Below are 15,151 nucleotides of genomic sequence, written 5' to 3' on the forward strand. Positions count from 1 at the left end.
TGAGAATAATCCCATGTTGCTGCCTGGCTGCAAAGAAAGGCTGCAAGATGCTCCCCCCTCCCCCAGCATCCACATGGATGGGCACGGGGTCTGGTGGGATCCCTTGGCACCAGTGATAGGGACAGTCTCAATGGGAGTGATGGAGCAGGGGAGGGGGGATGATGGAGAAGGTGAGGCTGTGATGGAGCACAGGAAGGGATGATGGAGGGGGAGAGGGGGATGGAGTTGGGAAGGGGCCTGGGGTGCTGCACCATCAAGCCCTGGCAGGGTCAGGCAGCATGTGCACAGGAACATGGGGGCCCCATGCCCTCTGTGCTACCTCTGCCCCAACTCTTGCCAGCTGGTTCAGGTCTGCCCACATGGTCTCAGCTCTTTGCAGTGCCAGGTTCGCAGGCAGGGGCTGTGGCAGGGAATTAGAGCCCAAAAAGCAAGGACAGGCCAGCAGCTGTGCCCAGGAGCAAGCCTCAGCACCAAAGGACCCTGTGCTCTTGGTACCAGCTGGAGGGAGGACGAGGGTACAGCCGTGTGGGGATCCAGTCAATTTTCCCTTCCTGAAGAATTTCACAGGAATAGCTGGTGTGAAAGGCCAACTGGTTCAATTTCAAAGGGATGCCAGCACCAGGCATGGATAGGCTGGGGAGCAGCTGAAGGGGGCTATCCTGGGAGAGCCCCCACCAGGCTGTGCCCCACATCAGGTACTTCATGGGGCCCCAGGCTGGCACCCACCTGGGCACCTGTGTGGATGGTTGGGTCTCCCTGCACCAGTGGTGTTGGTGGCCACAAGCGATCCCCAAGACTGGACCCTTCTGTTCCCGTGCCAGGCAAATGCGTATATGTGTGTGCTGCAATGTGCCCGCCAGGCTGGAACAGGCCATGGGATGCTCTGCACCCTGTGGCCTCCATGAGCAGCCCCCCACTCAGCACCAGACTCCCCACTGTAGGCATGTGGCAGTGGAGCTGGAAGCTGGGGATTTCTGGGGACAGACACCAAAGAAATGGGGGCAGGAACGTGGCACCAGCAGGAGGAGGTGGGTGAAGCAGCTGGAGTTTCGTGGCACTGTCCCTGCCCCAGCCCCAGCCAGCACCAATGGAAGGGAAAAGCCATTTCTTCCCTGACTCAGGCATTAATTATAGCAATGCAACGAGAGCCCCGGGGGGAGGAGGGGGGGAGGGGACGGATTAACAACCCCCCTCATCCTGCTCCCAAGTTGCAGCTATTTTTATGGCTTCACGGGACTCTACAGCGTGTGTCACTGGGCAGGCAGCCCTGTCTAGGAAGGACACTGTGGGCATGGCAGCACCAGAACATGGCATAGGGCAAGCCAGTGAGCAGTGGGCATGGCCTCGCGTCCTGGGGGCTCCTGCTGTCCCCCAGACACTACCTGACAGCCCTGCAAGGCTGCATGTTGAGACACCTGGGCCCTTGCATGTGTACCCTTAAAGGACAGGGCTTGTCCCCTCCTTGTCTCACTCACCTTCCATCTGCACACTCACTCTCCAGGCTGTAATGGCAGGGGATGTCACGTTCTCCCAGTCCTGGTGCCAGGCTGGTGTGGGGTAGGCAAGCGATGCCAAAGGCTCTGTAGGGTCTCCAAGGGCCTGTAAGAGCCCCATCCATGCCCTTCCAGCTTTGAGCCAAGCCAGGGCCTGACCCAACACTGCATTGTGGGGAAGAAAACCTCTTTGCAAATGCCCCCATGGCCTTTGGCCCCTGGCAAGGGGGGACAGGGGATGTCCCTGCCATGCTGCTGTCCCTGTGTGGGACATAAACTGCATGCTCACAGCCAGCAGAGCCAGCGCCTCTGCCACACTGCAGAGAAGGTTTCCAAACATTTCCTGGAGGATTTGGGATTTTTTTTCCCTTTCCCCTTGGTGTGTGGTTTTGGTAACTTCAGTAGTTGCAAGAGCCATGTTCAAGAAGGTCAGTGGGAGCCATAGGCAAGGCCAGGCATGTCTGCACCAGATGCAAGCCTGGAGGGAGCAAATGCATTGGCTGGGGCTGGAGGAGGTGAAGGTGCTGAGGACATGTCTCTGTGTATGTCCATGTCTCCACCAATGCCAGCCACACATCTTGCCCAGCTGGGAGCTGTGGATGTGGTCCTTTGTTTGCATTCCCCACCTAAAAGGGAGATTGTGCAGCCCTGGACAGTAAGAGGTGCTACTGGAATGTTGTAAAAAAAGACAAAGCAGGGTACTGGGTGCTGAGACACACACCAGGGATCAGGGTGCATGGTATGAGGGCAGAGAGAACAGGCTAAGAGCCCTGCATGGAGACTCTGGCTCGAGGCTGCTCCTGCCTTGTGCTCTCTTCTTTCATCTCTGTCAGCAGGGTGTTGGGGATGCTCAGTGCCCACTGCTAGCTCTGAGCTTCCCCTCACTGCTCCCAGGGGTGGCAGAAGAACAGGATTTATCCTTACCAGTAGAGGGGATGTGGGCAGGGGGATGGCATCCCAGCTGCATCAGGCCTCGTTAGGGCAACAGCAGCCTCTCTCCAGAGCACAATGGGACAGCTCGGAAGAAACGCCCTGCTGCTGGCAGCCATCCCTACCCTAGAGCAGCTGGGGGCAGGCAGCACAGGGCAAGGCCCTGGCCCCCTGAGAGCCCTGGGAGCCTGAGGGACCAGCACGTGGATGGGGACCATGTGCAGCATGGGACTGGTGGCTCCCCAGCCTCCATGCTCAGGGGTCAGAGCAGGATGGCAGTGGGGTGCCCCTGGGGGAGCCCCAATGGGGAGGTGGCTAGCACAGGGACAGGTGAGAAAATAAGGCTGTCCCCCACCATCTCCCTTGGCTGCTTTTCCTGCAGACACTATTTTTAGCTGGTGAGTGTGGCTGATAATGCAGCTGGTGGCACAACCAGCTGCTTCCAGCCTCCTTTGAGGGCTGGGACGCACAAGCCTGGCCTGGAGACCCCAGCCTGCCCCAGCATCCTCCTCAGAAAGCTGGGCTGAGCCATGTCCTGCCCCAGCCTTCTTGCTCACCCCAGCAGACCCTACCACAGGGAGGACAGGACACAGGTAGGCCTCAGCATCAGGCATTCACTCTGAACCCTACTGATGGCAACATCAGCAGTTCACAGCAGCTGCCTCACAGAGGCTGGTGGAGGACTGAAGCTCGCTGCCAGCAGACTGAGCTCTGGGAACAATGGGTCATACAGCCACCAGACCATGCCATGGGGTGACTGTCTGCCCCACAGCTGACCTTCAGTGTTCCCCAGTGTCCTGGCAGACCAAGAACAGGCAGAGGAGAAGCATGGTGTTTGAAGCTGGCTCTGTTGTGCTCTCAGATGACTTCCCAGGCTAGCACAGAAGCCCTTTCATCCACAGCTCTGCTGCCTGCCTCTTGCACCCGCTTGCTTTGCCAAAAAGGAGCTCTTCCCCAGGACGCCGTATCCCACAGCCCTGTGGTGCCACTGGGCTGTGCTCCCAGCATGCCAGTGTCAGCAGCGGCCCCAGTGCAGGCACACACTCGGCTCTTTCTTCACCCGGTCCAGGCCCCTCAGCCCCGCACACAGCCCAGTGCTGGCAGGCGGGCCTGCACTGCACAATGTGCCTCCTTGTTCGCCCTGTCCCAGGGCCTGCTTGCGGGGAATGGCAGGGAATCGCCTCCGTTTCCTGCTGGAGTTTTATTACATCTCCATATAAATAAATAAATACGGCTCAGAGGAGAAGACGAGAACCATGGGGCAGCTTAGAGCCAGGCAGGACGTGGGCTGGGCAGAGCCCTGTGGCGGGGCCAGGAAAGGGGGAGACGACACCAGGTCTCACCCTGCCGGGAGCACCCCAGCATAGCATGGGACAGTGGGAACATGCTCTTCCTGCCCTTCCATCCTTTCATCCCCTTGTCTGTATCCCTATGCTTTCTTGCCTTTCACACTGTGCAGAGCAGCGTGCTCCCCAGGTAGAGTTTCAGGCTCTTCCAGGCATCCCTGCCTTCCCCCACTCTTGTGCCTCTCCTTCATCTTCCAGTGACTGCAGCAGCCCTGTCCTCACACCCAGCTCCTCACAGAGCTGAGGATAGCCAAGACACTGTGCTGGGCTGGAGATGCTTTTAACTTCCTACTACTTCCTAGTTGGCCAAAGTGCCCATTCGGCCAAACCAAGGCAGGTGCCCAGTGACAGCTGAATGCACTGAACCCACAGAGCCCCCAAAACCTCCCCTGCTACCTGTAAGCGTGGGTGGCCTCTTGGCAGCCCTGTGTGCACATGCCAGAAAGTCACAAAATTATAGAATCAGTTAGATGGGAAAAGGCCCTTAAGATCATTGAGTCCTCCTCATACTTGCTGCAGACTGTAACACCCCTGTGGCAGAAGCCTTTCTCCCAGCTGCGCAGCCATGCTGAGCAGCCAGGGCCAGCACCCAGCTACCACAGACACTGTCATGGGGCAGGGGTGGCCTGGGAAGAGTTTTGGTGCTTCCACCAGTGCTTTTGGGCTGGGCTGGCTTCAGTCCCTTCAGCAAAGTTCAGACTGAGGCAGATGAGACAAAAGCAATCTGCAGCTGAATATGTGCACATCCCTGAGATCTCATCCCCTTCCCAATGCTCTGTTACTGAACAGAGCTCATTGCCACTGGGGAACGCAGTACTACACTGCTTCTTTTCTTTCCATGACCCAAGTCAGCCCACGTTCAGGTCACTGTCCTTCTTCTTCCTGACAGTTCCTACCCAATGTTGTGTCTCCTCTTGCTCTCAACCAACCACCTGGTACGCATGTCCTCCCCTCCCATCCAGATCTTCCTTCAGTACTTCCCTCATCTTCTCCTCTCTGTGTGGAGTGTGCTCAGACCATCATTTCCAACCTATCCAGAGATTTGTTCCAGGGAGAAGTTCTTCAGCCATGTCTCTTATCTGTTTACCTGGGCACCGTGGTCATTCAACAATTTCCATTGCTATCTCCATCCAGCCTTAGCACATAGTTGATAACCACACAATTCTTCATTTCAGTGTGCTTAGAGCTGAGCTGCTGCGGATGAGCTGCTGCAATAAGGAACTGGATTACTCCAGCACCCGACAAGGCCAGGACTGACACTGATGTCCTGGCCAAGCCAGGTGGACACTGAGTTTTGTACACTTTTGGACAGAGGATTTCCAGCTCCAATTCAACTGAAAACAGAACCCTTCTTGCCTTGCTGCCTCACTGCCTGCAGACTTTTGGACTTCATGCCCAAACAATTGTTTCCTTATCACCAGTCACTCTGGTCCTCATTGAGCCTGGCAGAGACTGACCAGACATCTGATACTTACACTCATGAGTGATCAGCAAAAATCGATCGCCTGCCAACACCCGCTGGCAGTGCCATACCCACTCGAAGACACTCCTCAGGGATGTCCCAACCTGACCCAAGTGGGATGGCCCAGGGACAAAGTTCAGGCACAGAGTATCCAAAATGGAGAATTAAAGCCCCAGGCAAATACTGGTGTGTGCAAGCAGCTACAGGTCCTGAGAGCATGCAGTGCACCCCAGCAGGACATTGCTACCAGCAGCATGCCACACACCTGGTAAAAGACATCCTAATACACAAATATTTATGAAAATACTAAAGAATGCAAAGTTTTAAAATACAAACAAACAAAGCAGTGCAGATGGTGGGTAATCAGAGCACCTCCTTCTTTTTTGAAAAATTTGATTTTCACAAGCTGGGGTAGTGCTTCCTTACAGCTGTCATCATGGCACTGAGAGCTCAAGACAGAAACTTGGAATGGAAACCCTCAGGTATGTTAAACAAAAATATTATTTACCATTCACTTACTAACCCTGTTCTCATCTAGGGAAAAAAACACAGAACTCCAGTATTTATTTAACAGGACTCAGCAGTTTGGGGTTTTGCTGATGGTGCCTAAATATAGTTCATGAGAAACAAATAATCTTTCAAGGGACACCCCCTCCCTCCACCTCTCAACCACCTTTCTTTAAAGGTCAGACAACAGCAGGGAAGGCTCTGACCCCACTCTGGCAACTACTGGCATCTGCGCATGATTTTTTAAGGGAAGAGAAGGCTGGTGCACCAGCAGCTCCATGAAGGTTAGTTGACACGTGGGCACTGTGTGGGGCTCGCCCTACAACACTGATCCAACCCATTCGTGTGCTAGAGGAGGGCTTTGCTCTGTCCCATTCCTATTCTCTGGCTATTCCCTTTGGGCCTCTGCTGCCCTCTAATCAGCACCAGCTTAAGTGAGCTGGGAGCACTTAAGGAGACACAGAAGGGCAAAGGCCCATGTGCAGTACTGGGCAGGGGAATGCCTACAGGTCACGTCACATCCTGCAGTGGAGCCAGAGCAAGGTCCCAGCTCTCAGTGCTGGCAGATCACTCTGAGCCCTGTGAAGTACTCGCTTCTGCCAGACACAGTGGAGGCAGGAGAGCTGCTGCACAGGAAAGGACCACAGCTCCAGGGCAGGGAAGAGATGGTAACAGCCATGGAGATAGGAAAAGAGGAAAAGGATTAAAGACAGGGTGAGCCCTCTCTCTGCTGAAAGGTCTTAACGAGAAGAACTCATGGAAGTATTCGCAGAGGATGGGAAGTGACCCAAGTCTTCTTCCCCTGATGTCCCACCTGTGTCTTCCCATCCTTAGCATTTCCTCAGCTACCTCCTTGGTGCTGGGAAAGGCAGGAGCTTTGCCAGCCTCTTCCCGTGCCAGCTCGCCCTTCCAGGCTGGCTTCTCCAGGTGCTCTTACAGACATTAGTAGCAAGAAAAAGGAATTTTACTTAACCTGAGTCATCCTTACCTCTTTATATCTGCCATCATCTTGCCTTGTCTAAAGGGCAAAGAACCAAGAAAAGGAACATGCCCTGAAGCTGACAATGGCAAGCAGAGCTGGACAGGAATGCAAGTGTGCCTCCAGATGTGCAGCTTAGACCAGTGAGCCACACTGTGTGAATGCTGCACTCCACTGCACTGCCGTGGCTGTGGGTGAGCCATGCCCAGTCATGCCAGGGGCTGCCCTCTCAGATGGCTGTTGCCCCAGGGTACGTCTTACTTCTGAGATACCCTTTCTTCCCACCTGAAAGCCCAGAGGATCACAGGAAGCTGCAACAGCACAGCAAACCCAAGCCCAACCCTGTGCTACAAGGCTTGGCTGGTCACTGGCCACCCTCCAAGCATCCCCAGCCTATAAAAGCCTCAAGGGCTCACAGCAAAGAATCATAGGATCTCCTGAGTTGGAAGGGACCCATAAGGATCATCAAGTCCAACTCCTGGCACCACACAGGTCTACCCAAAAGTCTAGACCATGTGACTAAGTGCACAGTCCAATCTCTTCTTGAATTCAGACAGGCTCGGTGCAGTGACTACTTCCCTGGGGAGCCTGTTCCAGTGTGCAACCACCCTCTCTGTGAAGAGCCTCTTCCTGATGTACAGCCTAAACTTCCCCTGCCTCAGCTTAACACCATTCCCACGGGTCCTACCACTGGTGATCATGGAGAACAGGTCACCTGCCCCTCCACTCCCCCTCATGAGGAAGCTGTAGTCTGCGATGAGGTCTCCTCTCAGCCTCCTCTTTTCCAGGCTGAACAGGCCCAGTGACCTCAGCTGCTCCTCATGTCTTCCTCTCTAGGCCCTTCACCATCTTCGTAGCCCTCCTCTGGACACTCTCCAGCAGTTTAATGTCCTTCTTGTACAGCAGTGCCCAGAACTGCACACAGTGCTTGAGGTGAGGCCACACCAGTGCAGAGCAGAGCAGGATGACAATCACTTCCCTCGACCAACTAGCGATACCATGCTTGATGCATCCCAGGATATGGTTGGCCCTCCCGGCTGCCAGGGCATACTGCTGGCAGTGGGTGGGATGGAAGGGCAGAGCTCTGTCCACTGCTTCCCTCCCCCAAAATCCCAGAAAGGAGAGAGGCCACTGGAGGCCCCCCATCCATCATCACGTACCCAGGGGGACAGGGAGCCCCAAGGGTGCTATGCTGCAGGAGGGGGCAGGCAGGGCCAGGAGAGGTCCTCAGAGTACAGCAGCAGGTTCCCATCCCACTGCGCTCCAGGGCAGCAGCCACTCTGCCATGGAACAGCTTCCTGATCACATCTCTTCTGCCACCCCAACCCACATCCCTTGTGGTCCACAACTGCACCCCTGCCCTACAAAGCACAGCTGGACAGGCTGGTCTGTGCCCTGGCAGGCATTTAATGTCGCAAACATCCTGGAAAAGGAAAGCCTTCCTTGCTGTCCCCACTTGTCCCCCCTCCCACCCTCTCCCCCCTTTGGGCCTCCACATTTTCCATCCTGTGAGTGCAGGAAAATGTGAAGGCATGGAAAACCAAACCATTCCCTAGCAGCCATGCCACCTTACTACTACTCATCCCCCATCACCTTGCAGTTCACACATTTCCAGTGCCTGTGTCCAGCTCTCAGGTTCTCCTTTGCCCCTAGGATGCAGGACCTGCCCTATCCCACCCAGCTCATGGCACAGAGGCACTGCCCTGTATCCAGCATCAAGCCCTCAGTGCGTGCTGCTGATGAGAGCAGCTTTCAGCACTCACTAAGGCTGTCTGGAAGGAGCCAGCTCTGCCACAGGGACCTAAGGCAGGGAAGAGAGTGAGAGCTCAGGAACACCAGCTCAAAGCTGCCTGGAAAACCTCTGCAATTTCCCCTGCTCTCTCTGGCACTCGGTGCTTTCCCATTAGCCTTTCCAAGAATCAGCTACGCTCAGGGTGACTGCAGGCGCCTTGCAACTGCAAGCCCTTCCCTGGTGCTGTACCCAGCCCTGTCCTGCAGATACGTACATGGCTCCAGCCTCTGGTAGCTCTGCAGTCTTGGCTAAAGCCAGCATTGCACAGGAGGACCAGCCCCTCTGCCTGGCACGTGCACGTCCCCCACAGCCTGCCCCAGCTCACACAAGACTTGCTCCATGCCCCCAGGTGTGGGAAGCTCTGGCATTTCTACCCCACCCTGCTGCAGGAAGGCAGAGCTGTAAATTTCACTTTCCCCGCTGCCGGCCAAGTCGGGCAGAGTGTCAAACACTCCCCGTGCCAGGGCAGGGTCCCAGCCACAGCTTTCAGCCCTATTTTAAGTTAAATACGGATCCTCCTTTTTCCCACCCACTTCACAGATTTCTCAACTGCAACCCCAGCCTTTTCCTGGACCCTTCCTTTCTGCCCAACCGGACAAACGTGTGCTTGTGCATGCATGCATTCACACACACAGCTGCCCGTGTTCAGGGCAGGAGCTCACCAAAAGGGATGCAATCCACCACCCAAAGCGCTCTTCCACGAGAATTTCTGCCCCAAAGTAGTCTCATCATCATCCATTCCTGATGCACAGCTCCTCACACGCCTCCTCACTGAAGAGCTTGTCTTCAGCATCCTGTTGACTCAAAGCAGGATCTTGCATGCCTTTCAACTCCCACATCCCATAACCAAATGGAGGAGAGGTTCCAAGGGTCCAGTGCAGCACGATCCAGGGCCAGCTCCAGAAGCACTTCCGTGGCTTCTCCATAGCCTGACTTGGGCTGAGCAGGGATGCCCCTGGCAGCAGCAGGTCCCCAGGGTCACAAATGTGGGGCCACTGAGTGCAAAGGCCCGGGCACTGCTCACCCGGTGCTAGCAGGGCCTGCGGGCTCACCACACCATAAGAGCATTGCCATCAAGCATCAGGACAGCAGGACCCCTTCAACACACTCATGTCTGTAATATGGATGGCCACAACAACAGATAAACAAGCAGAGCCACCTAAGGAGTTAGGGGATGCTCCATCTCCCAACCTGTGCAGATTAAACCCCTTCCAATGGCACCCTTCATCCATAGCTTGCATCAAACAGATTGACCCATGGAGAAGTTGTTCGCTGAGCTGCAGTCCCACTCAAGAGCATCTCCTGAGGTCCCCCTCAGGAAGAAGGGTGATGCCTGTGTCAGCCATAAGACAGAGCAACAGCAAACAGACGTTCACTGAAACAACTGCTAATTGTTCCCAATTTCAGCCAGGTCTTGAATACTCATCAGCACATGGCATGATCCATAATGCATTTCACAGGATGGTGAGGAATGATGGCAGCTGACCTCAGGGGAAGGAGCACTGCCACAGCTCCAGTGCTGCTGATCAAGGCAGAGGGGGATTTGTCTTCACACTCCTTTGACAGAAAAGGAAAACGTGCTCCAAGAAGGCAGCTGCTCTGCGCCACTCTGTGCTTTCACTGCAGCACCTCAAGCTCTGCCAGAGTTATGTTTTGCATGTGTTTGAGGGAAGGACTGAGGATGCCAGGGGATCTGCAAGGATGCTGCTGCCCCACTGAAAGGCTGTGGCTCAGGGCAGGGTCCTTTCCCAGGACAGGCCCTGGGACATGACAGCCACCTCACCAGGCATTCCTCCTACTTCTCACTGTAGCAAAATCTTATTCCAAGCCCTCCTAATGCTTTGAGATGTACCTAATACAGCAATTGCCTTTCAGACAGGTAGATGAAGACCTGACCTTGCTTCTCACCAAAGCCAGTGAGAAACTTCATTTGGCCAAACAAGAAAACAAAGCAAAAAAAAAAAAAAAAAAAACAAAAAAAAAAAACCAGCAGGCAGACTATCTGGTTTCTTAAGCAAGAAATGCAGGTTAGTAACATCCACACTGAAGAAATGGCCTTTAACACAGGACCCCACACAATCCCAGGATGAAGGTCAACTCACGTACTTTCCTCAACAAGCTGCCTCAGCAGAGGTCCAGTGGCAAAGCAGGTGATCCCATTGCTAAAGGAGTCCCACGGATTTCCTTGGGCAAAGCAACAAGGTGGGATGCTGTTCTCTTGTGGCACTGTGTCCCTGCCCCACGTGCTCCTCCTGTCGTGCAGGTTGTTGTTTCCCATCAGGCTGTGAAACAATACCCGTGCACAGCACTTCCAACATGCCCATGGCCACAGACCCAGGGCCACTGCCCAGACCCTGCTCCAGCTCCAGCTCTCGCTCCACTCCTGATGTCCAGGACAGCTGTATGCTGCCACCCACCTTTGCTCGCTCCTATGGCTCCATCTCCCTCGGCAAGTGCTGGCCAGCCCTGGGCACCCCACAAACCATCAGATCCTGGACGCAGGGGCTGTGTAAAGGCCACAAGCACAACAGTAGCACCAGCCTGACCCAGGCACATGAACTGTCTGTCCATGAGGACACCTAAGGGAGGCCACTAGGGGTTGTATGGCCACTCACTGTTGCCTCATACACCTACATTGCCCAGAGACTGTGGCCTCAAGCTCACACAAAATAACCTAAATGTGTTAAATTCAACAAAAAGAGGAAGTCTGAGATGTGCATGCCATTTGAGGAGTGCTGAAGAGCACACACAAGGAAAGCAGAGCCATTTCATGAAGACCAAGCAAGGCCTCTGCCTGCAGTGCCCATAGGAGGGCTAAGCCAGTGCCTCTGCAGGTGCACAAGGCAGGCTGGGTGCTTGGCTATCATCCCTGAGAGCAGCTTTCTGCTGCTGCAGGTCATAGGGCTCTTTCCTGAGTCACAGAAAAAACTTGCCCCTAAGAAGAGTGGCATTGCACGACCATGACACAGAAGCCTGGCTGTACGCAATACGTCAAAACACACCTAACAAAGAACAAGCCCCTGAAAACTTGCTTGTGCCAGAAAAGCCTTTGCTACTGAATACAGGAGCAAGGCTGAGGAACCCAGAAATGCATGCAGGATTTCCTGAGGCCAGGCCCTGACTCCACGGCCTGAGCTTGCATCAGTAAATTGCAGCTCCAGGTGCCAGCAGCCCCAGGACACATTCTCATGCCCCTGCCTTGCATAGGAGAAGTTTGATGGAGGTGCAAAGCAAGCAAACCAGTGGATCCCCAGCGGGTCTACCCAGCTCACCCTTCAGGCGAGCTCTCATCCATCACCTGCAGCCCAGTCCATGGTGGTGCCCAGCCAGCAGCAACAATGCCTGGACATCATAGCCAGCCGCCACTCTGGTGCACTGGTGTGCTGTGAAAGAAAGGAATTTCTGTATAAATCCCATTTACCATCAGGTTTCTCACTTCCCTTCCAGCAGACAATCGCAGCCCTCAGAGCACTGCTGTATGAAGGGACTGTTTAATATATTTTTGGAAGAGGAAAAAAAAAAACCACTCAAAAGAGCCTCTTTCAGCTAATAATGAAGTGAATATTATATTAAGAATGAAAACATATTCAGGGTAACTTACAGAGGGAGACAGAAAACCTTTTCATAACACCCTGGCCACAAACACAACTGCCAATTAAACCAGCTTCGTTCTCTAGCCTGTGCCAACACAAACGAGGGGGCAGGGAACATGGAAGCACCCTGTGCCCATGCAGCTCAGCCCCGGCCAGGCAGCTGGCGCCACCAAGCAGTTTCCGCTCTGCTGACTTTCAGGCCCAGCTGCTGAAATAAAAAGGCTCAAGGCCCCATCCGGCACAGCTCAGGGCAGCCCCACATGCAGGGGCTCTCAGCCGGGCTGTGGCAATATGCCAGGGGATGCTTGGCCCACAAGCCTGTTTCTGCTTCTCCTTGGGAGTACACCACACTGTAGGGCTGCTTTGGTAAAATTTTGTTTTGCTGCTCTTTGCAGAGGGCAGGTTGCAGCACCTGGGTACTGCCACCGTGGGGACAGGAATCCCCATGGCACCAGACCCAAGGGACCACAAGGGCAGCAGTGTGTCCCTACAGCAAGGTGCCGAGCTGGTATAGCCAGCCTCCAATACCTGCCATGGGGTCTCAGGTAGGTGACACCTGCACCTTGATGCTCTCTGCATCTCCCACCCACCACCCTGCAGGGCTGAGGACAGGTCTGCCACCAGGACCACAAAGCTCAGCTCGGACTGTAATAGAGGTGCCAAAACACGGAGCACCTGCAAACATCCCCTATCACCACCAGTGGCCACAGGTTCTCACATGCCCTCAGTATGTCACCCTGCCTTTGTTTCTGACATTCCATGCATTTTGGGTACCTGCTGGTGATCCCAGCTCACCCTAACCCCAGAGGTGCTGCAAGCACAGCCCACACACTTCTGTGCACAACATGGTAGGGGCACTGACACCTGCCAGTGCTCTCCAGGGTCACATCAGCTGCCATCAGAACAGACAAGGGAGGCACGGGGACAGCATCCTCACTGCAGGGCTCACTGGCACAGAGCAGTGGTGCAAGGACAGGGGGGCAACAAGCAGGAGAGCTGGCTGGCAGCTGACACCCAAGAGGCAGGGGTTCTCATTTGCAGTTCATGTGCAAGCCCGAAAACCTAAAGTGATGGTGAAGGAGTGAGGGCACGCATCATGGGTTTTGGTTAAGCTCAAGCACATCCACACCAGGAAAACATCATATGATATCAGATATTTTAATTTCAAGTTCAGAAGCTGCAAGCTGACATTAGATAAACCCACACTGGAAATACAAGACCACTTTTGAGCTGTAAGTGGTAACCAACCTTTGGAACAGTTTCTTCATGGAACACCCTGAAGATGTTTGTCAAGCTATTTAATAGGGGAGAAAAAATTAGCATTTTGGCCAAAAATAAAAATTCCAGTAGTAAACTTCTCAAAAGCCCACATTTTCTGATTAACAATCAGAAACTGTGTTTCTCTGCAGAGATTTTTCTGTTTTGCCCAAGGACTTGCATTTCTGTTTTAATGCCAAGTAAAGATTCAAGCACATTTTTGATCTTGCCCAGAGGCTGAAAATTCACATTTCTTCCTTTAAAAAAATCACAACAGTAATTTTTGGCATTAATTTCATAAAGACTAAAAACAATCACTTCAGCAATCTCTACTTGATCATGCAAAGTCTTCAATATATCAGTAAACTTGTCTTCAAACTAAAGACAGACTCCAGGTCAAATACATGCCCCACACAGCCCTGGCCTTGGGCAGCAGCCTGGAGATGTGTAATTACCATTACTGGAAGTACTGCAGTGTGCACAGCCAGCAGCTGACAACAGGAGCAGATCTTTCCGAGACTTATAGGAGTCCCACCATCCCACCAACATCTACTTACATATATGTGATTTTACACCTTGAATGCCTTCCTTGAGTTTTGTCTCTACAAGTTTAGAGAGCAGCCTTTGCAAGGTTGTCTATGCACAGCTGTGCTGTTCGCACATCCATCCAAAATGGTGGTCACACTCGCTCGACCTATCACCCAAAGGCTCTCAGAAATGCTAAAATGTCCCACAACAGAGCAAAAGGCTGAGAAAGCACTGTAAAAGGCATAGCTACCTCATGCTGGAAAACACTGCCACATTTATGTCTTCAGGTGTTTTATCTGATCCTAACAGTCACAAAACAATTGTCTGCTTCACACAGCAAAAATGCATCAGCTTCCAATCAAAAGAAGCTATTGGAATAGCTTGTACAAAAACAGTATCCAGATATAAAACCCACCAGAAACAAACCCCTTAATTGCATTACCTTTGACATAAGTATTACCAAGGATGCATTGCCATCTAGTGTCGACCCAGCAAAAAAAAAAAAAAAAAAAAAAATCCATCATGGTACTATGAACCAAACAGGGACTGGAAAAGACCAATGCAAAGCACAGGAGACTGGGCTGCCTGTGCAGTCTGTGGGACAGAACAGCTGGGAAACTCTGGCCACAACAGCTATGGAAATCCAAATACAAAAAGCCAGCCACATTAAGCAAATGACAGCCCAGGCTTAAGACCTTTTAACCTGATTTGTGTCACCTGCCAGTTCTTTCAGTCTCACTGAATACCTTCCATGCAACACTTGCTTTTCTGTTGCATATTATTACCACACATCAGGACTCTTGAAGCAGGATAAAACATTACATAGTATAATTAAGACAGGTAGTATTTTATAATTTTCTGGTCATCAGGTTGATGCTTTTGAAGGCTTTTGGAAAAAGCAGGTCTGGCAAAGAGGCATATTGTTTGTCAGGGAAAAGAGGAAGAAACGAACCTCACAATCCCTTTAGACCTGTTTTCTTCAAACTAAGCAGCACAGCAGGTTGGATGTTCTCCTTCTCAGAGCCCAAGATATCCTTTCTCCAGAAGCACAAAGGACAAGAACAAGTAGACAAGCAAAAAGGCCCACAAGAGGGTTTACAAAGTGCTGCCAATCCAAAGCTTTCCTAATTTTCCTTTTTTTTTTCCCCCCCTTCTTCAGTATGTCCTAATGAGAGGGAATTTTATTTTAACATACCATCAGTGTGGTGATATGGAGTCCAAAAGCCATAAAGGTGCTGGCATAACTGCGGAAAGCAAGAACACT

Source organism: Aythya ferina (genome assembly GCF_964211825.1).
Source record: "Aythya ferina genome assembly, chromosome: 19".
NCBI lineage: Eukaryota > Metazoa > Chordata > Aves > Anseriformes > Anatidae > Aythya > Aythya ferina.